This window comes from Haematobia irritans, chromosome 4 (genome assembly GCF_050003625.1).
Source record: "Haematobia irritans isolate KBUSLIRL chromosome 4, ASM5000362v1, whole genome shotgun sequence".
NCBI lineage: Eukaryota > Metazoa > Arthropoda > Insecta > Diptera > Muscidae > Haematobia > Haematobia irritans.
The window spans coordinates 156,452,433-156,474,473 of NC_134400.1; the positions used below are offsets into that span (position 1 = coordinate 156,452,433).

Consider the following 22,041-nt stretch of genomic DNA (forward strand, 5'->3'; position numbering starts at 1 on the left):
TTTCCATAGAAATAAAAATTTGACAAAATTTTTTATAGAAATAAAAATTTGACAAAATTTTTTATAGAAATAAAAATTTGACAAAATTTTTTATAGAAATAAAATTTTAACAAAATTTCCCATAGAAATTAATTTTTAACAAAATTTTCAATATAAATAAATTTTTGACAAAATTTCTATAGAAATAAAGTGTTGACCAAATTTTCTATAGAAATAAAGTATTGACAGAAGTTTCTCAATGCCAAAAGATTTCCTCTATAAAGCCGAGTCCGAAAGGCATTTCAAATTATGGTGAAATCAGTTAGAGAAACTTTGAAAAAATCTGAAATATCACCAGCCCTTCTGATAGCCGAGAATCCTACGTTGAAAACCCATTTGGTGTTTGGTCGAAACTGGAATAAATCAACATTTTTGTAAGCCTGTTGTAATCAATAAATTACTGTCGCTGGAATAAATCTGTCAGCTGTCCGATGTGTAATTTAGAAATTATAACAACCTGAAGTTGATTGCAATACATATCAGTCACTATGAAAACTATGAAACGATATGAACCAACTTTCAAACGGATCGGATGAAATTTGCTCTCAAGGAAGCTTCAGGAGTCAAATCAATTTATATAGAGGATATACCTAAAAAAAAAAGCCCATTTAAATTTTTTTGTAAAATTTTAACTTCTAGCAGTGGGTTTGTTGGATTTTCCGTAAATGCCTTCGTTGGAAAGTTTATCGACTTTATGTTAAGAAAAACAAACTTTGTATCTGTAGTACCAAAAAATTCTGGTTCACACGCCAATATTAAATTTTATTTATTTATGTTTTTTTTTTTTGAGTGTAGTATAAAAATCACATAGCCCAGCAACATCAATGCCATACCATTTACTCTGCCATTACCATCTTCTATGCCATCAATAAAGAGCCATAGCAACACATTAACTTATTTATATAATCTGTCATCCCATGTCAAGTGGAAAACAAACAGAAAAAACTGTTTGGGAAATTCAAAAAGGACAACAACACGACATCGGGCAACAATAAAAAGTTGTCTACATATGTTAACCTTTTTGTTGTTTTGGGTTTTGCCTCACTTGGGGTTCGAATGTAAGACATCAATCAAATAGAGGTTAACAATGATGGATAGAGAAATGAAATCTTGTAATATTCCTGGAAATTATAAACCTGTATGTGTACACCGGTAAAGGTACAGGGATAAGGACAATCATTCAAAAGGTCGACATAAATATTGAGTCTTACAAATGAAGCAACTTTTAACCGGTGGCCATTTGAAGAATACTTCAAATTCCATGGAAATAAAGCAGAGATCCTTCTAATCGTTTAATTTTGTTGAGACTATTTATATAGGATTTCTATATTTTCTTTGTAAAAAATCATCGAAGCTCTTAGTTGGTAAAATAAGAAAAATAATAAAAAAATTCAAGTATATTTATTTACCTCTTTTAACCACACGCAGAGAAGGAATATGATCACATCAACCATGTTTCAAGAGCAAAATGTTATTTTTGGATGGTGACCATGTAACATGTTTATGGCAAAAATGTTCTTTTCTCGAGAAAATAACATGGTTGCGACAAACATGTTACATGGTCACCATTCAAAAATAACATTGTGCTCTTGAAACATGGTTGAGGTGATCATATTCCTTCTCTGGGTGCACTCAGACCAAATTTATGCAATTAAAGTCTTATTGTTGTTTTTTCATCACTTGTGATCATTTATGGAGATGGGCTACTATTTATCTATCTATCTATCTAAATAAAAACCGAGTTATGTTTGTATGTATGTTCCGGGTAAGCTCGAAAACGGCTAAACCGACTTGAATCGACCGAAAATGTCAGAGAACGTGGAGGGTTAACATGTGGCGAAAATAGCGTACCTCATTGTTTATTTTAGTTTTTTTGGGACAACTTTCTCCGATTTGCTTGAGATTTTCAGGAATGGTTGGTGGTGGCGTCTAGACAAAACACCGCTACTTTATTTTTCCATATTTGGTCGGGGAGGGCCGTCTGACGTTTTTTAAGTACAGTGAATAAACTTCTACGATTTATTTGAAATTTATAGTGATAGTGGGGGGGGGGTTAAGGTTATGGAGTTAATATAGAATACCTAATTTTTATACCCTTCACCACTACTGTGGTACAGGGTACAATAAGTTTGTATTTGTATGTAACGCCAAGAAGGAAAAGTCGTTTAGTATACCGATAGTCTTAGAATTAATTTCTGAGTCGATTTAGCGATGTCCATCTGTCTGTCTGTCCGTCCATCTTTCTGTATATGTAATTTTGTGTGCAAAGTACAGCTCGCAGTTTAAGTCCGATCGTCCTCAAATTTGGCACATAATTTTACATTGGCTCAAAGACAATCGCTATTGATTTTGAAAAAATCGGTTCAGATTTAAATATAGGTGCCATATATATTTATCACCGATCTGGTCATAATTGACGTATTTATCAACGTATTTTCTCAAAATTTCGACCAGCCAAATATTTTGGGGCTTTCGTAAAATATGCAAAATATCAGCTAAATCGGTCCAGATTTAGATATAGCTTCCATATATATCTTTCGTCTGATTTGAACTTATATGGCCAAAATAGCCAGAGTTTAGTCCTGGTTTGCTTCAAATTTTGCACAAGGAGTACGTTTAATAGTATTGTTAATTGTGATTAATTTGGTTGCAATCGGTTCAGATTTTGATATAGCTCCCATATATATCTCTCGTCCGATTTCGACTAATATGGCCTTAAATTTTGCACAAGGAGTACGTCTAAGAGTATCAGAGATATGGCTCCTATATATATCTTTTGCCCGATTTAGACTCCTATGGCCTCAAAAGCCAGATTTTTTTTATATATTCTGGGTGAAATTCTGAGTCTATCTAAGCATGTCCGTCCCTCCGTCCGTATGTTGAAATCACGCTAACTTCCGAACGAAACAAGCTATCGACTTGAAACTTGGCACAAGTTGTTGTTATTGATGTAGGTCGGATGGTACTGCAAATGGTCCGTATGGGTCCACTTTTACGTATAGCCCCCATATAAACGGACCCCCAGATTTGGCTTGCGAATCCTCTGAGAGAAACAAATTTCATCCGATCCCGTTGAAATAACCATGCAAAAATTGGTCAACATCGGTAAATAATTATATACAGCCCCCATTTAAACCGATCGCTAGATTTGACCTCCGGAGTCTCTTGGATGAAAAAAATTCATCTGATTCAGTTGATATTTGGTACGTGGTGTTAATATATGGCCTCAAAGACCCATCCAAAAATTGGTCGAAATCGGTCCATAATTATATATAGCCCCCATATAAGCCGACCTCCGGAGCCCCTTGGTAGAGCAAAATTCATCCGATTCGGTTGAAATTTGGTACGTGATGTATATGGTATCCCACAACCATGCTGGAATTGGTTCATATCAGTCCATAATTATATATAGGCGCCATATAAACCCATCACGAGATTTGGTTTTGGAGCATCTTGGAGGAGCAAATTTCATCCGAGTCAGTTGAAATTTGGTACATTGTGCTAGTATATGGCCGTTAACAACCATACCTAACTAGTTCCATATCGCTCTATATTTAGCCCTCAGATAAATCGATCACCAATCACACAAAAAATGGTCCATATAAAATTCATAATTGTAGCCCCCATATAAGCGACCCCCATATTTCAATTCTGGCTCTCCACGTATCGTGCAAAAGTCCATATCGATTCGTAATTATTGGGAGACTTACCTATACATAACTTTTTTGTCTAATATATACCACGTATGGAATAACTCACAATTTAGAAAGCGATGTTAAGCAGTTTTAAGATACCTTGCCATCGGTATGTGTTACCGCAACCCAAGTAATTCGATTATGGATGACAATCTTTCGCAGAAGTTTCTACGCAATCCATGGTAGAGGGTACATACACGCAAAAAAATAATTCTTTCCTCCCAAACGAAATTTTAGACAAACAAAGTTCGTTTCTCATTTGCTTTTCGCTGTAAGGAAGTGTATTTGGAAGAAAAGTATATGCTTTTTGTGATAAACGTTTATTCTTTTCCACGATTTCATAAAGACAAACTCAAAAATAAAAAAAACATTGTTTTCTTGCTAATTGCATTTTCCCTTACATCTTTCTCACATCCACGATGTTTTTAAGTTCTTAACACCTTTTCCTGCAATACCAACAATGTAGAAGAAATTATACGATTTTATAAATTTTTAATTTTTTTTTTACCTTTCGCCTGGACGGAGAATCGAACCGCGGACCATGCACTTTGTAAGCCAACACACTAACCACTGAGCTATGTACCTGTTATGGACATCAATAGATAAATATCCATATAAGTTATATTTATATAGCATAGCTTGCGGCGCCCACGAACCAAATAAACAAAGTTTATTTAACAGAAACAAACATTTAGTTTGACACCGTGGAGCAGTGGTTGCTACGTCCGACTTGCATGCCAAGGGTCGTGGGTTCGACCCCTGCTTCGACCAAAGTTTTTTTATTTTTGTTTTTTTTTTTTAACATATATTCCAGATATGTTCTGAAGATTCCGAAAAAATGTTCAACATTACATTGTAGTATATTAAATTTTGAACTGTAAAATGTGTCTTATTAAAGACCTAAAGTCAGAAAAGAACAGTGTTTGATATAAACGAAATGGACTGTGTTGTTGTTTCCAAAATAACTTTTTTTATTGAAAAAATAAAAATTTTGTAACAAACGAATTTTTTTGGTGATAAAAGTTTAAAATTTTCGGAGCAATTCAAAAAACCCTAACAAAAGAAAAACGTTTTCGGTACACGTTTTCCAAACGTTTTTTTTCTTTGCGTGTAAGATTCGGCCTGGCCGAACTTACGGCCGTATGTACTTTTTTTGTCTGCCAACAGTTCATTAATAAATTAGAATTAGGTTACATGTCGCATTTATCAAAATGTCATTCTCTTTTCGCGGTTTATTAATAAAGGTACTCACGTACAAACAAATGCCAGTTTAAAAATCCAAATAATAACGGATACTTCACTGAAAAACATATTTACGGGTCATTAAAGATCAATCAACTTAAATTTAGGATGCGAAATTTACAAAATATTAATGACAAATTTCTTTATAATAATGAAATTTTAATTAAAATAAAGTTTATAATATTAGCTTCAACAATTTGTATACCCACCACCATAGAATGGTGACGGGGGTATAATTAGTTTGGCATTCCGTTTGTAACATATCGAAATATCGATTTCCGACTATATTAAGTATAAATATTCTTGATCAGAGAGAAATTCTAAGACGATATAAGCATGTCCGTCTGTCTGTCTGTTGTAATCACGATACAGTCTTCAATAATGAGGCAATCGTACTGAAATTTTGCACAAACACGTCTTTTGTCTGCAGGCAGGTCAAATTCGAAGATGGGCTATATCGGTCCAGGTTTTGATATTGTCCCCATATAGACCGATCTCCCAATTTTATTTCTTGGGTTTTTAGGATCCGTAGTTTTTATCCAATTTACCTCAATTCTAGAGGTATTTTAAAACCAATAATAGGTGGGCCAAAAATGGTCAGTATCGGTCCATGTTTTGGTATAGTCCCCATATAAACCGACCTCCCGATTTGGGGTCTTGGGCGCGAAGAAACCGTAGTTTTTATCCAATTTGACTGAAAGTGGAAATCTAGAGGTATTTTCGGACCATAAAGAGGTGTGCCAAAAATGGCATATAGACCGATCTCACGATTTTTATACCCTCCACCATAGGGGGGTATATTAACTTTGTCATTCCGTTTGTAACACATCGAAATATTGCTCTAAGACCCCATAAAGTATATATATTCTGGGTCGTGGTGAAATTCTGAGTCGATCTGAGCATGTCCGTCCGTCCGTCCGTCCGTCCGTCTGTTGAAATCACGCTAACTTCCGAACGAAACAAGCTATCGACTTGAAACTTGGCACAAGTAGTTGCTATTGATGTAGGTCGAATGGTATTGAAAATTGGCCATATCGGTCCACTTTTACGTATAGCCCCCATATAAACGGACCCCCAAATTTGACTATCAGACCCTCTAAGAGAAGCAAATTTCATCCGATCCGGCTGAAATTTGGTACATGGTGTTGGTATATGGTCTTTAACAACCATGCAAAAATTGGTCCACATCGGTCCATAATTATATATAGCCCCCATATAAACCGATCCCCATTGTTGGCTTGCGGAGCATCTAAGAGAACCAAATTTCATCCTATCCGGCTGAAATTTGGTACATGGTGTTAGTATATGGTTTCTAATGACCATGCAAAAATTGGTCCACATCGGTGCATAATTATATATAGCTTCATATAAACCGATCGCCAGATTTGACCTCCGGAGCCTCTTGGAAGACCAACATTCATCTGATTCAGTTGATATTTGGTACATGGTATTAGTATATGGTATCTAACAACCATGCAAAAATCGGTCCACATCGGCCCATAATTATATATAGCTCCCATGTAAACCGATCCCCCGATTTGACTTTCGAATCCTCTAAGAGAAGCAAATTTCATCCGATCCGGCTGAAATTTGGTACATTGTGTTAGTATATGGTCTTTAACAACCATGCAAAAATTGGTCCATAATTATATATAGCCCCCATATAAACCGATCCCCAGTTTTGGCTTGCGGAGCCTCTAAGAGAACCAAGTTTCATCCTATCCGGCTGAAATTTGGTACAGGTGTTAGTATATGGTTTCTAATGTCCATGCAAAAATTGGTCCACATCGGTGCATAATTATATATAGCTTCATATAAACCGATCGCCAGATTTGACCTCCGGAGCCTCTTGGAAGACCAACATTCATCTGATTCAGTTGATATTTGGTACGTGGTGTTAATATATGGCCTCAAACACCCATGCAAAAATTGGTCGAAATCGGTCCATAATTATGTATAGCCCCCATATAAACCGATCCCCAGATTTGACCTCCGGAGCCACTTGGAAGAGCAAAATTCATCCGATTCGGTTGAAATTTGGTACGTGATGTTAGTATATGGTATCCAACAACCATGCATGAATTGGTTCATATCAGTCCATAATTATATATAGCCCCCATATAAACCGATCCCCAGATTTGACCTCCGGTGCCTTGTGGAGAAGCAAAATTCATCCGATCTGGTTGAAATGTGGTACGTGGTGGTAGTATATGATATTTAACAACTATGCCAAAAGTGGCCCGATCCGGAGATTTGGTTTTGGAGCCTCTTGGAGGAGTACATTTCGTCCAAGTCAGTTGAAATTTGGTACATTGTGCTAGTATATGGCCTTTAACAACCATGCGTAATTAGCTCCATATCGGTCTATAGTTATATATAGCCCTCAGATAAATAGATCCCCAATCACACAAAAATAGGTATATATCAAGTTCACAATTCTATATAGCCCACATATAAGCGACCCCATATTTCAATTCTGGCTCTGTACGTACCGTGCAAATCGATTCGTAATTATTTTTAGACTTACATATACATACCTTTTTTGTCTAATATATACCACGTACACTGAAAAAAAAATATTGTCGTGAGGTCAACGATTTCATGTCTTTAAAATACGAATGCAAATTTTGCTTAGCATAGAAGACGCATTTCTCTAGTATAAAGTTTTTTTCCTTGACCAAAGGTCGATAAACTTTTCAATGAAGTCGTATTGTCCTTAAAATTAAGTGATTTGATTTAAAAATGGATATCATAAAATGAAAGAAAAAATGTTTGGGCTAAGGTCAACTTGACTTTAATAATTTAGAAAAAATCTTTAAATTTAATGAAATTGTCTTTAAATTTGTTGTCTTTTTGCATCTTGACTACAAAGCAAAAAATCGTTCAAATATAGGACATGTTTTTCAACACTTTATTTTAAAGACGTTTTTTACTTGAAACACAGCATAATTTCTACTAGAAGTCGAGTCTTAATTTGGAAAATAAAGTAGTCGTTAAATTGTTTTTAAAGGACGTTGATAGCATATGAAGAAAAAAAGCTGAAAAAGCGAAAAATTAAAATTTGCTTCCTAGAAGCAAGTACACAAAACCCGATTTTAAAATAGAATTGTGTCTTAAAAGTATCCTTACTTGTATTCTCCGCTTCTTTGGCTCGGAATCAATACCAAATTTTTTAAATTAAAGACAAAATCTTTGGAACCGGGTATGCTTTTTTTTCAGTGTATGGACTAACTCACAATTTAGAAAACGATGTTAAGAAGTTTTAAGATACCACAACCCAAGTAATTCGATTGTGGATGACAGTCTTTCGTAGGAGTTTCTACGCTATCCATGGTGGAGGGTACATAAGATTGTGGAGGGTACATAAGATTGTTCTTCTTGAATTTCTAGAATCCGTAGTTTTTTATCAAATTTACCTGAAATTGGAAATCTAGAGGTAACGTCATTAAAATGTATTTGAACTAAGGCTAATTTTCCTTAAAATAACGAAACACATATTTTATTTTAAGAAATTGTCATTAAATTAACTGAAATATTGAAACTTTAGATTTAAAAACGCTTCAAATATAGGATTTAGCGTCTTTGGTTTAACGTTTGTAATAAACCGCGAAAAGAGAGTGGAAATTTGATAAATGAGATCTGTATCCTAATTTTAATTTTATTGGTCCTATATTGAAAGCCAGATAAGTCGCTAAAAAACTTCTTTATTGTAAAGAAGCCGCATCTATGGCTCGGAATCAATACCAAAATCCTTAAGGGAAGGTCAAAATCTTTGGATCCAAGTAAACTTGTTTTTTTTTTTTTTTTTTTAATGTTCAAAGTAAAAAATGTTTTCATAATTGCAAAAAAACTTTACACCAAAGACGCTAAATCCTTAAAATAAATCTTAGCCTATATTTGAAGCAGTTTTTTTCTTAAATCTGAAATTTCGATATTTCAGTTAATTTAAGGACAATTACTTTAAATCGAAAAAATGTTTCTTTACTTTAAGGAAAAGTAGCCTTAGTTCAAAGACATGTGACTTTAACGGAGGAACGCAAATTAACAAAGTGTGTGTACTAAATTTAATGAAAAAAAATTTGGTTTTGAAACAAAGATTATAAACATTATTTTAATTAAAATTTCATTATTTTAAAGAAATCTGTCCTTTATATTTTGTAAATTTCGCATCCTAAAATTTAGGTTGCGTAATATGTAGTAATTTCCCAACAATTAATCCTACCCCACATTCTTATCATCGTTTATGTATGTCAAATCCGGATGGAATTAAATTTTACCATTTACCATGTGTGATTCCCAAGTCTCGCTTAAAACTCGTTTATCATTTTATTTTTTTTTTTTTTTATAAACAATCTATGAAATAAAACGATGACACAGAATCTGAGAGAGATCGAGGAGGCTTCAAAGCGTCAAAACACTCATAGATTATCACGGATATTACATGCGTTTTCATAATGTTTTATTATTTATACATTATGATTATGAAAAGCACGCATTCGCCTCAAAGAGAACACAACGAAAAAGTCATTAACACATTTTTCTCGAAAAAAAAAATAAAAATACGGATGATGAACGACACGAAAAACAAAACCAGGAGCATCAAAAGACGTTTTCTTCATTTCCTCTTACGAAAAATACTAGAATGTGCTTCAGTCAAAATTCTACATAGACATTTCCTATAAGGACTATTGCATGTTTCCATTTTGAGGTGACCATATACACCCTCCAAATAAATCGCTTCTGTAACATATACCCCAAACACATTCTGCGTCAAGCATATATATTTTCAGGATTGGTCCAGACAAAATATTGTTTGTATTGTTCAGACATAGTATGTTTCACCTTAGGCATACACTGGTAGAAAAAAATTTAATGAAAGTTTCTTTGCTTATATCTATTTTTAAGGCGCCAATTGGTCAGTTCCATTCTTTTACTTGCTCTAGGTCTCTCTTTCTAAACTCATATATGTTTATATGCTATTTCTAACTTAATATATGCTTGCATCCAAACATTTACAAACATTTTATGTCCCAAACATAATATGTTCTGCCATATTAATATATATGTCCCAAACATGTTATGCTAGTTTATGAACATTGTATGCTTGCACTTAAAAATATTGTGTTAAAAAATTTGAGATCCAAACATATAATTTTGACACCCAAACATATGAACAACAGTCTTTTTCGTCCGTGTAGTTGTTAGGGTAGTTATTCGACCAAATGTAAATGGGACAATGTACGAAAATTGGATAGTTATTGTGGAATTTCAATTAAAGGTGTGCGCGTGACACGAAATTCTCGCGACACCCGTGAATCATGTGAGTCGTGAAGAAAATCCAAAGCAATTCGTGAGTGATCGTGCGTGAGAAATAAAATCGATGCTTGAAAACAATTTCTGCAAAATCACGCTCACGAAAAAACTCAAGATTTAATTCATACTCGTATGTTAACTTTAATTTAGCTCTCAAACTATATTCTATTTTTTAATTTTTTTACCATTGCTGATTTCCGTTTGGTAAATGTCGTGAGTCTCGAGTATTCATCGTGAATCACGAGTATTCATCGTGTCGTGAATAGTGCGAGTTTTTTTTAAGTAGTTCGTGCGTGAGCGTGCGTGAGTACTGGTTTTCATTTCGTGAATGTGTGTGAGTGGGATTGGCTAACACACGTATCATGCGTGAGCGTGCGTGAATAAGCATTTTGCTTCGTGAATGTGCGTGAGTGTGAGTAAATTTTCAGTCACGCACACACCTCTAATATCAATCTATGGATTATTTAGTTTAATCACAGTTCATTTTTATACAATTCACCGCTACTGTGGTACAGGGTATAATAAGTTTGTGCATTTGTATGTAACACCAAGAAGGAAAAGTCTGAGACCCATCGTTTAGTATACCGATCGTCTTAGAATTAAACTCTGAATCGATTTAGCGATGTCCCTCTGTCTGTCCGTCTGTCTGTCTGTTGGTGTATTTTTGTGTGCAAAGTACAGCTCGCAGTTTTAGAACGATTGTCCTAAAATTTGGTACAGGGTCGTGTTTCGGCTCAAAGACGATCCCTATTGAATCGGTTCAGATTTAGATATAGCTGTCATATATATTTTTCACCGATCTAGTCATAATTGGCGTGTATATCAACCGATCTTCCTCAAATTCCCATATATAGCTTTCGCCCGATTGACACCCATTTGCCTATAGAGGCCAATTTTTTGCTCCGATTTAGTTGAAATTTTGCATAGGGAGTAGAATTAGCATTGTAACTATGCGTGCCAAATTTGGTTGAAATCAGTTCAGATTTGGATATATCTCCCATATATAGCTTTCGCCCGATTTACACCCATTTGCCTATAGAGGCCAATTTTTTGCTCCGATTTAGTTGAAATTTTGCACAGGGAGTAGAATTAGCATTGTAGCTATGCGTGCCAAATTTGGTTGACATCGGTTCAGATTTAGGTATAGCTCCCATATATATGTTATTCTGATTTCGACAAAAATGGTCAAAATACCAACATTTTCCTTGTTAAATCGCCACTGCTTAGTCGAAAAGTTGTAAAAATGATCCGGTTCAAATTAGGAACGTGGTGTTAGTATATGGTCGCTAACAACCATACCAAAATTGGTCCACTCACACAAAAATTGGTCCATATCGGTTCATAATCATGGTTGCCACTAGAGCCAAAAATAATCTACCAAATTTTATTTCTATAGAAAATTTTGTCAACATTTTATTTCTATAGCAAATTTTGTCAAAATTTTATTTCTAGAGAAAATTTTGTTAAAATTTTATTCGGTTCATAATAAAATTTTCATCATAGTCAAAATTTTATTTCTATAGAAAATTTTGTTCAAATTTTATTCGGTTCATAATCATGGTTGCCACTCGAGCCAAAAATAATCTACCAAGATTTTATTTCTATAGAAAATTTTGTCAAAAGTTTTTTTCTATAGAAAATTTTGTTAAAATTTTATTTCTGTAGAAATTTTTGTCAAAATTTTCTTTCTATAGAAAATTTTGTCAAAATTTTTATTTCTATAGAAAATTTTGTGAAAATTTTATTTCTATAGAAAATTTTGTGAAAATTTTATTTCTGTAGAAAATTTTGTTAAAATTTTATTTCTGTAGAAAATTTTGTCAAAATTTTATGTCTACTTTGTCAAACTGAATTATATACGTATTGGATCGATCTTTTTTTATTTAATATATACCACGTATGGACTTACATACAATTTAGAAGATGGTGTTAGGAGGTTTTAAGATACCTTGCCATCGGCAAGCGTTACCGCAACTTAAGTAATTCGATTGTGGATGGCAGTGTTTAGAAGAAGTTTGGAGGGTACATAAGATTCGGCCTGGCCGAACTTACGGCCGTATATACTTGTTTTTTTTTTTTTATTTTACATCATTTTATTGTATTTCATTTTATTGATTTTATTTCATTTAATTTGATATGATTTGTTTTTATTTAATCTATATTTGCTAAAAAAATAGCAGCAATTTCCTGACTTCATGTATTATATGTGAAAACCACAAGATCTGGTTACCTTAAGAAAAATTTGATGTTAATATGCGGGTGTGTAATATGGCACATTGGGGAAATGTGGTTGAACTTTTAAAGATTTCCTCTCATAGACTTGGTAACGTTCCAAAAAAAGTGTGCGAAGATTTAGTGTATATTTGTGTATGCGTCATGAGTGTGTTTGAAGGATATTTTTTTTTTGTTCGTTGCCAGGATAACTTTATAGAAGCACTTGAGATATTTGCCTCCATGCATACCAACGTTCAACACGCACGATTTAAATGTGCGAAAAAACGATTTATCATTTACACAATTACGCATTCTGTTGGCAATGTTGTTAACACTGACTCCACTCTATTCAGTATCTTTCAAATACAGCAGACAAAATTTTCGCTTTTTCTAAGAGCAAGAGTGGGAGAGATATTGTGGAGAGAGAGAGAGGTGACACGAATTATAATGACTTTGTTAAATCCATGCACTCATACACTAAAAACGCCTGCAGATATGGCAAGAACCCTGTAGGGTGAACTTAATGCTAATAAAATATGATTCTCATTCACCTCACCCCTCATACATATGTACATAAAGATGAGCGTTCAAGTATGTGAAAATATACGAGTCTCACACACAGGTTATCAAATGTTGAATACTCGGAGCAAATACGTGCATCCTCTAACACTAGCGAACATAAAATTTACCATAATTCAATGACTGATAATTGGTACACAGAGAAATCTTACGATTAAAATACGAAATTAATTGATCACATTAATTTTATAATTCAAGTTGCGTCAATCACAAATTTGAGAGTATGAGTCAATAACCTGCGCGTTTAATAATTTTGATCTGAAAAAAATGTGCCTTGTTGAAATATTCGTTTTACACCAATAGAAAAATGAACGTTTCATAGGAAATAGAAAAATGAACGTTTCAACATCGTAAAATCATGGAATCGCAATGAAACGGATGCATTTATGAATAAATCAAAATGAAATGTTCACTGTTTCTTCTACACAGAAATAAATTTTCGTTTTCTTAAGTTTGTCTCAAATATTTTATGAACTAAATGTGGGTATAAAACTCAATGACCGTAAAGTTCGATATGAACTAAAGCAAATGAAAAGTTTCGTAGGTTTCCCAAAAATAGTAAGAATGAACCAATGTATGGTTAAAATGGCCAAGATTTGGCGCCAATGATTATGTTCTTTACTTTTATTTAATTTTTTTCTTCTATGAGAGGGTATAATTTCGTAAACTGCAGTTAAAAAGTACAACAGGGCATTAAATTTTCCTGGGTTTAACTACGCTCAGAAAGTGGAGTCCAATTTAGTTCCGTTAGTTTATTCTTCCTATAAAACAGTTTACTTTTTTTTCGGTGTAGGCCGTTCACGAGTTCATGAAAGACGTTCGTTTTCGTTCGTTTCGTTTAGTAAAAATAATCGTTAGATGTTGTTATGGCAACATTGTAATATCCCGAATCCGAGAGAGGTGGTTTAGTCTATAATATAATCAGCCCCGCCCGACTTTCTACTTTACTCACTTGTTTTCATTCAAGTTAACTTCTATAACAATGCAAAAGATTCCAAAAGATTTATTTGTTATCCAGTGTAATAAGTTCTGACACATATCTATGATACTTAGTGAAAGTCATATCTATTTGCCATAACTTCTAGTCTACGCAAAAGTATAGTGAATATAATCACATCGTATTTTAGTTGAACTTTTCGGTATATATATCTATCCTTTTGCATATTCTCTTTTCATCCCTACCCCATTAAGTTAACCTCATTTTGCATTCGCAAAGAATTTGAATAGCTTCGATAATCGTATCATCATCGCCACATCTAATTTATATGCATTTAAGGTATTATTCTGTGTTAATAAAACTTCTATAAATCCATGTTCGATATCCTTCCTTGGTTTCAACTTAAACTTTTGCCTTTCTTTTACCCCCATATCGCAGATATGTGAATGAGCTTCCTTGCAATATATCTGCGATTCGATGTTTTCAAGATGTGGGCTTGTGTAAAGTGCCTTGAAAATTCTTCATGGCCATTTAAGAAAATTTATGGAGGTATTCTAATGCATAAATCTTTTTATTGAAAAATGTATATGTACACATACAAAAGAAATTATAATTATCTCTGGCTCAATATTGTGTGTTTTTGTTTTCTTTGTTATATATAATGGCATAATATTTATGGGTTTATACTTGTAAAAAACAAATGTATAAAATTGTACCCAATTGGAAGATTTCATATGCAAAAGATGGTCATTTTAACACTTTAGGTAACCATATTAGAAGGGAAATGGGTTCCAAAAAGCAAATTTATTTGCCATGGATTTCAATAATAGGGCTCTAGACGCAAAACAAAAAAAAAAAAAACAAGTATATACGGCCGTAAGTTCGGCCAGGCCAAATCTTATGTACCCTCCACCATGGATTGCATAGAAACATGTACTTAAGACTGTCATTCACAATCGAATTACTTGGGTTGCCGTAACACTTGCCGATGGCAAGGTATCTTAAAACTTCTTAACACCGTCTTCTCAATTATAAGTTAGTCCATACGGGGTATATATTAAACAAAACAAGTACGGAAAGTCTAAAGTCGGGCGGGGCCGACTATATTATACCCTGCACCACTTTGTAGATCTAAATTTTCGATACCATATCAAATCCGTCAAATGTGTTGGGGGCTATATATAAAGGTTTGTCCCAAATACATACATTTAAATATCACTCGATCTGGACAGAATTTGATAGACTTCTACAAAATCTATAGACTCAAAATTTAAGTCGGCTAATGCACTAGGGTGGAACACAATGTTAGTAAAAAACAAGTACGGAAAGTCTAAAGTCGGGCGGGACCGACTATATTATACCCTGCACCAATTTGTAGATCTAAATTTTCGATACCATATCAAATCCGTCAAATGTGTTGGGGGCTATATATAAAGGTTTGTCCCAAATACATACATTTAAATAACACTCGATCTGGAAAGAATTTGATATTCTTCTCCAAAATCTATAGACTCAAAATTTAAGTCGGCTAATGCACTAGGGTGGAACACAATATTAGTAAAAAATATGTAAAACATTTAAATCTGAAGCAATTTTACGGAAACTTCGCTAAAGTTTATTTATGATTTATCGCTCGATATATATGTATTAGAAGTTTAGGAAAATTAGAGTCATTTTTATAACTTTTGGACTAAGCAGTGGCGATTTTGCAAGGAAAATTTTGGTATTTTGACCATTTTTGTCGAAATCAGAAAAACATATATATAGGAGCTATATCTAAATCTGAACCGATTTCAACCAAATTTGGCACGCATAGCAACAATGCTAATTCTACTCTCTGTGCATATGAGTGTAATTCGGGCGAAAGCTATATATGGGAGATATATCTAAATCTGAACCGATTTCAACCAAATTTGGCACGCATAGCTACAATGCTAATTCTACTCCCTGTGCAAAATTTCAACTAAATCGGAGCAAAAAATTGGCCTCTGTGGTCATATGAGTGTAAATCGGGCGAAAGCTATATATGGGAGATATATCTAAATCTGAACCGATTTCAACCAAATTTGGCACGCATTGCTACAATGCTAATTCTACTCCCTGTGCAAAATTTCAACTAAATCGGAGCAAAAAATTGGCCTCTGTGGTCATATGAGTGTAAATCGGGCGAAAGCTGTATAAGGGAGATATATCCAAATCTGAACCGATTTCAACCAAATTTGGCACGCATTGTAACAATGCTAATTCTACTCCCTGTGCAAAATTTCAACTAAATCGGAGTTAAAAATTGGCCTCTGTGGGCAAATGAGTGTAAATCGGCCGAAAGCTATATATGGGAGCTATAACTAAATCTGAACCGATTTGGCTGATATTTCGCAAGATTTTCGAGACCCATAAAATATTCGTATGTACGGAATTTGAGGAAGATCGGTTGATATACACGCCAATTATGACCAGATCGGTGAAAAATATATATGGCAGCTATATTTTGACCATTTTTGTCGAAATCAGAAAAACATATATATGGGAGCTATATCTAAATCTGAACCGATTTCAACCAAATTTGGCACGCATAGCAACAATGCTAATTCTACTCTCTGTGCAAAATTTCAACTAAATCGGAGTTAAAAATTGGCCTCTGTGGTCATATGAGTGTAAATCGGGCGAAAGCTGTATAAGGGAGATATATCCAAATCTGAACCGATTTCAACCAAATTTGGCACGCATTGTAAGAATGCTAATTCTACTCCCTGTGCAAAATTTCAACTAAATCGGAGTTAAAAATTGGCCTCTGTGGGCAAATGAGTGTAAATCGGCCGAAAGCTATATATGGGAGCTATATCTAAATCTGAACCGATTTGGCTGATATTTTGCAAGTTTTTCGAGACCCATAAAATATTCGGATGTACGGAATTTGAGGAAGATCGGTTGATATACACGCCAATTATGACCAGATCGGTGGAAAATTTATATGGCAGCTATATCTAAATCTGAACCGATTTTTTCCAAAATCAATAGGGATCGTCTCTGAGCCGAAACAGGACCCTATACCAAATTTTAGGACAATCGGACTAAAACTGCGAGCTGTACTTTGCACACTAAAATACATCAACAGACAGACGGACAGACAGACAGACAGACAGACAGACAGACAGACGGACATAGCTAAATCGGCTCAGAATTTAATTCTAAGACGATCGGTATACTAAACGATGGGTCTCAGACGTTTCCTTCTTGGCGTTACATACAAATGCACAAACTTATTATACCCTGTACCACAGTAGTGGTGAAGGGTATAACAAGTAAGGAAAGTCTAAAGTCGGGCGGTGCCGACTATATTATACCCTGCACCACTTTGTAGATCTAAATTTTCAATATCATATCACATACGTCAAATGTGTCGGGGGCTATATATAAAGGTTTGTCCCAAATACATACATTTAAATATCACTCGATCTGGACAGAATTTGATAGACTTCTACAATATCTATCGACTCAAAATTTAAGTCGGCTAATGCACTAGGGTGGAACACAATGTTAGTAAAAAACAAGTAAGTAAAGTCTAAAGTCGGGCGGAGCCGACTATATTATACCCTGCACCACTTTGTAAATCTAAATTTTCGATACCATATCACATCCGTCAAATGTGTTGGGGGCTATATATAAAGGTTTGTCCCAAATACATACATTTAAATATCACTCGATCCGGCAGAATTTGATAGACTTCTACAAAATCTATAGACTCAACATTTAAGTCGGCTAATGCACTAGGGTGGAACACAATGTTAGTAAAAAAATATGGGAAACATTAAAATCTGAAGCAATTTTAAGGAAACTTCGCAAAAGTTTATTTATGATTTATCGCTCGATATATATGTATTAGAAGTTTAGGAAAATTCGAGTCATTTTTACAACTTTTCGACTAAGCAGTGGCGATTTTACAAGGAAAATGTTGGTATTTTGACCATTTTTGTCGGAATCAGAAAAACATATATATGGGAGCTATATCTAAATCTGAACCGATTTCAACCAAATTTGGGACGCATAGTTACAATGCTAATTCTACTCCCTGTGCAAAATTTCAACTAAATCGGAGTTAAAAATTGGCCTCTGTGGTCATATGAGTGTAAATCGGGCGAAAGCTTTATATGGGAGATATATCCAAATCTGAACCGATTTCAAGCAAATTTGGCACGCATAGTTACAACGCTAATTCTACTCCCTGTGCAAAATTTCAACTAAATCGGAGCAAAAAATTGGCCTCTGTGGGCAAATGAGTGTAAATCGGGCGAAAGCTATATATGGGAGCTATATCTAAATCTGAACCGATTTGGCTGATATTTTGCAAGTTTTTCGAGACTCATAAAATATTTGGATGTACGGAATTTGAGGAAGATCGGTTGATATACACGCCAATTATGACCAGATCGGTGAAAAATATATATGGCAGCTATATCTAAATCTGAACCGATTTTTTCCAAAATCAATAGGGATCGTCTTTGAGCCGAAACAGGACCCTATACCAAATTTTAGGACAATCGAACTAAAACTGCGAGCTGTACTTTGCACACAAAAATACATCAACAGACAGACAGACAGACAGACGGACAGACAGACGGACAGACAGACAGACGGACATCGCTAAATCGACTCAGAATTTAATTCTAAGCCGATCCGTATACTAAAAGGTTGGTCTATGATTACTCCTTCTTGGCGTTACATACAAATGCACAAACTTATTATACCCTGTACCACAGTAGTGGTGAAGGGTATAAATATGGGAAATATTTAAATCTTAAGCAATTTTAAGGAAACTTCGAAAAAGTTTATTTATGATTTATCGCTCGGTATATATGTATTAGAAGTATAGGAGAAATAGAGTCATTTTTACAACTTTTCGACTAATCAGTGGCGATTTTACAAGGAAAATGTTGATATTTTGACAATTTTTGTCGAAATCAGAAAAACATATATATGGGAGCAATATCTAAATCTGAACCGATTTCAACCAAATTTGGCACGCATAACAACAATGCTAATTCTACTCCCTGTGCAAAATTTCAACTAAATCGGAGTTAAAAATTGGCCTCTGTGGTCATATGAGTGTAAATCGGCCGAAAGCTATATTTGGGAGATATATCTAAATCTGAACCGATTTCAACCAAATTTGGCACGCATAGCTACAATGCTAATTCTACTCCCAGTGCAAAATTTCAACTAAATCGGAGTTAAAAATTGGCCTCTGTGGTCATATGAGTGTAAATCGGCCGAAAGCTATATATTGGAGCTATATCTAAATCCGAACCGATTTCAACCAAATTAGGCACACATAGCTACAATGCTAATTCTACTCCCTGTGCAAAATTTCAACTAAATCGGAGCAAAAAATTGGCCTCTGTGGTCATATGAGCGTAAATCGGGCGAAAGCTATATATGGGAGCTATATCTAAATCTGAACCGATTTCAACCAAATTTGGCACGCATAGCAACAATGCTAATTCTACTCCCTGTGCAAAATTTCAACCAAATTGGGGTAAAACTCTGGCTTCTGGGACCGTATTAGTCCATATCGGGCGAAAGATATATATGGGAGCTATATCTAAATCTGAACCGATTTCAATAAAATTTGTCACACTTAAACTCTGGCTTCTGGGGCCATATAAGTCCATATCGGGCGAAATATATATATGGGATCTATATCTAAATCTGAACCGATTTCTTCCAAAATCAATAAGGATCTATTCTGAGCCAAAACACATACTTGTGCCAAATTTGAAGTCGATTGGACTAAAACTGCGACCTATACTTTGATTACAAAAATGTGTTCACGGACAGACGGACAGACGTACATGGCTATATCGACTCAAGAGCCCACCCTGAGCATTTTTGTCAAAGACACAATGTGTCTATCTCGTCTCCTTCTGGGTGTTGCAAACATATGCACTAACTTATAATACCCTGTTCCACAGTGTGGAGCAGGGTATAAAAAGCCGAATAAATACGTATATAATTCAGTTTGACAAAATTTTCTATAGAAATAAAATTTTCACAAAATTTTCTATAGAAATAAATATTTTACAAAATTTTCTATAGAAATAAAATCTTGACAGAATTTTCTATAGAAATAAAATCTTGACAGAATTTTGTATAGTAAAAAAATTTTTACAAAATTTTCGATAGAAATTACATTTTGACAAAATTTTCTATAAAAATACAATCTTGACAAAATTTTGTATAGTAATAAAATTTTGACAACATTTTCTATAGTAATAACATTTTGCAAAATTTTCTATAGAAATAAAATTTTGGTAGATTATTTTTGGGGATCGCCTATATAAAACTATAGACCGATATGGACCAATTTTGGCATGGTCATTGAAATTTTTTTCTCTTAGAGGATCCGCAATCCAAATTTGCGGATCGGTTTATATGATCTGAGCGTCGGTTTATATGGGGGCTATACGTAAAAGTGGTCCTATATGGCTCATTTGCAATACCATCCGACCTACATCAATAGCAACTACTTGTGCCAAGTTTCAAGTCGATAGCTTGTTTCGTTCGGAAGTTAGCGTGATTTCAACAGACGGACGGACGGACAGACATGCTCATATCGACTCAGAATTTCACCACGACCCAGAATATGTATACTTTATGGGGTCTTAGATCAATATTTCGATGTGTTACAAACGGAATGACAAAATTAATATACCCCCATCCTATGGTGGATGGTATAAAAAGGCCGATTAAATACGTATATAATTAAGTTTGAAAAAATTTTCTATAGAAATAAAATTTTGATAAAAGTTTCTATAGAAATAAAATTTTTGACAACGTTTTCTATAGAAGTAAATTTTGGACAAAATTTTCTATAGAAATAAAATTTTAGCAAAATTTTTTACAGAAATAAAATTTTGTTAAAATTTTCTATAGAACTAATATTTTGACAAAATTTTCTATTGACATAACATTTTGACAAAATTTTCTATAGAACTAAATTTTGACAAAATTTTCAAGAGAATTAAAATTTTGACAACATTCTCTATAGAATTAAAATTTTGACAACATTTTCTATAGAAATAAAATTTTGCCAAAATTTTCTATAGAAATATAATTTGACAAAATTTTCTATAGGAATAAAATTTTGACAAAATTTTCCATAAAAATAAAATTTTGACAAACTTTTGTATAAAAATAATATTTTGGTAGATTATTTTTGGCTCTAGTGGCAACCATGATTATGAACTGATATGGACCAATTTTTGTGTGATTGGGTATCGGCTATATATGGACCAATTTTGGCATGGCTATTAGCGGCCATATACTAACATCACGTTGCAAATTTCAACCGGATCGGATGTATTTTGCTTCTCCAAGAGGCTCCGGAGATCAAATCTGGGGAACGGTTTATATGGGGGCTATATATAATTATGGACCCGATGTTGACCAATTCTTGCGTGTTTGTTAGAGACCACATACTAACACCACTTTCCAAATTTCAAACGGATCGGATGAATTTTGACCCTCGAAGAGGCTCCGGAGGACAAATCTGGGGATGAAATATTCTACTCTTACAGGCTCCGCAAGCCAAATCTGGGGATCCATTTATATGGGGGCTATACTTAAAAGTGGACCGATATGGCCCATTTGCAATACCATCCGACCTACATCAATAACAACTACTTGTGCCAAGATTCAAGTCGAAGCTTGTTTCGTTCGGAAGTTAGCGTGATTTCAACAGACGGACGGACGTACATGCTTAGATCGACTCAGAATTTCACCACGACCCACAATATATATACTTTATGGGGTCTTAGGGCAGTATTTCGATGTGTTACAAACGGAATGACAAAGTTAATATACCCCCCATCCTATGGTGGAGGGTATAAAAATAATTATTTCATCCCAAACGACATTTTAGATTGCCACTTAACATCAAACAATTTAGTAAAGAGTAAATCAAAAATATTTTGTTTTAGAAATTTCTGGCTAGTTGCATCTTCCCTCATAGGGCTTAATTAATGT

At 34.2% G+C, this 22,041-nt stretch overlaps 1 protein-coding gene across 6 annotated transcripts in view; it reads left to right on the top strand.

Moving 5' to 3' along the window:
• Positions 1-22,041, top strand: part of Mp (collagen XV/XVIII-type protein multiplexin) — a 1,363,033-nt gene that overhangs the window by 1,135,430 nt on the left and 205,562 nt on the right. The gene's annotated exons all lie outside the window — the stretch shown is intronic.